At 45.8% G+C, this 2,164-nt stretch overlaps 1 pseudogene; it reads right to left on the bottom strand.

Annotated features, from left to right (window-relative positions):
- Positions 1-945, bottom strand: part of LOC108318074 — a 9,207-nt pseudogene extending 8,262 nt beyond the window's left edge.
- Positions 946-2,164: the final 1,219 nt, after the last annotated feature.

Here is a 2,164-nt window from a genome sequence, read left to right as displayed (position 1 = left end):
CTCACGCCTGTAATCCCAGCACTTTGGGAGGCTGAGGTGGGCAGATCACCTGAGGTTGGGCGTTTGAGACCAGCCTGACCAACATGGAGGAACCCCATCTCTAATAAAAATATAAAAAATTAGCTGAGCATGGTGGCACATGCCTGTAATCCCAGCTACTTGGGAGGCTGAGGCAGGAGAATGGCTTGAACCTGGGAGGCAGAGGTTGCAGTGAGCCAAGATCATGCCACTTGCACTCCAGCCTGGGCAACAAGAGTAAAACTGTGTCTCAAAAAATAATAGTAATAATAATTTTAAAAAGTTTTTCATTCTTGCATTGCTGTAAGTTAAAAATAATTTTACAAAAGATTTAGGAGTAAACAACTGAAGAAAAGAAAACAAATAAATGTTAAAAGAAATAAAATGGGCCAGGCACAGTGGCTCACACCTGTAATTCCAGCACTTTGGGAGGCCAAGGCGGGCGGATCAGAAGATCACGAGTTCGAGACCAGCCTGGCCAACATGGTGAAACCCCATCTCTACTAAAAATACAAAAATTAGCCAGACATGACCATGGGTGCCTGAAATCCCAGCTACTCGGGAGGCTGAGGCAGGAGAATCTCTTGAACCCTAGAGGCGGAGTTTGCAGTGAGCCAAGACTGTGCCACTGCACTCCAGCCTGGGCAACAGAGCGATAGTTCTGTTGCCCAGTGATACTTCTGTCTCAAAAAAAAAAAAAGAAATGTAATCACTGGTAAAACAGGTATTTATGAAAGCTAGTAGAACAACATGAGAAATGCTTATGATTTAAGGTAAAATGAAAAGAGGCCAAAATAATTATGATTACAACCACCCAGTTTAGCACCTTTAAGCAATCATACTCAGCCCCACAACATACAGAAGGCACCCAGTAAAAGGAATTTCGCTACACATATTGCCATACCTGCTGTATACGTCTGTTTTCATGCTGTTAATAAAGACATACCTGAGACTGAGTAATTTATAAAGGAAAGAGGTTTTTGTTTTGTTTTGTTTTGTTTTTAGACAGTCTTGCTCTGTTGCCAGGCTGGAGTGCAGTGGCATGATCTTGGCTCACTGCAATCTCCACCTCCGGGTTCAAGCCATTCCCCTGCCTCAGCCTCCCAAGTAGCTGGGACTACAGGTGTACGCCACCACGCCTGGCTAATTTTTTGTGTTTTTGTTTGTTTGTTTTGAGACGGAGTCTCACTCTGTTGCCCAGGCTGTAATGCAGTGGCATGGTGTCAGCTCATTGCAACCTCTGCCTCCTGGGTTCAAGCAATTCTCCTGTCTCAGCCCCTTGAGTAGCTGGGATTACAGGTGCTGGCCACCACATCCAGCTACTTTTTGTACTTTTAGCAGAGATGGAGTTTCACTGTGTTGGCCAGGCTGGTCTGGAACTCCTGACCTCATGATCCACCCATCTTGGCCTCCCGAAGTGCTGGGGTTACAAGCATGAGCCACCGCACCTGGCCTATATTTTTTTTAAGTAGAGACGAGGTTTCACCATGTTGGCCACGATGGTCTCAATCTCCTGACCTCATGATCCGCCTGCCTTGGACTCCCAAAGTACTGGGATTACAGGAGTGAGCCACCACGCCTGTCCAGGAAAGAGGTTTAATTGACACATAATTCAGCATGGCAAGGAGGCCTCAGGACACTTACAATCATGGCAGAAGGGGAAGCACATCCTTTGTCACATGGCAGCAACAACGAGAAGTGCCAAGCAAAAGGGGGAAAAGCTCCTTATAAAACCGTTAGATCTCATGAAAACTCACTCACTACAACGAGAACAGCATGAGGATAACTGCCCCCAAGATTCAGTTACCTTCCACTGGGTCCCTCCCATGACCCGTGGGATTATGGGAACTACAATTCAAGGTGAGATTTGGGTGGGGACACAGATCCAAACTATATCATCTGTCATGACTAGCTCTCTGTCTTAATCCATTTGGCTGCTGCAACAAAATACCTTAATCTGGGTATTACAAAAAATAGAAATGTATTGTTCACGTTTCTGGAGACCGTGGAGTCCAAGATCAAGGTGCCAACAGATTCAGCGTCTAGAGAAGGTTTACTCTCTGCTTCAAAGATGGCACCTTCTTGCTGCACTTTCACATGGTGAAAGGGGCAAGACAATTTCCTTCTGCCTCCTTTTGAGACCGAG

Source organism: Cebus imitator, unplaced genomic scaffold (assembly GCF_001604975.1).
Source record: "Cebus imitator isolate Cc_AM_T3 unplaced genomic scaffold, Cebus_imitator-1.0 Scaffold214, whole genome shotgun sequence".
Taxonomy (NCBI): Eukaryota; Metazoa; Chordata; class Mammalia; order Primates; family Cebidae; genus Cebus; species Cebus imitator.
The sequence above is the reverse complement of the archived record's forward strand: the minus strand, read 5'-3'. Positions and strand labels throughout refer to the sequence as shown.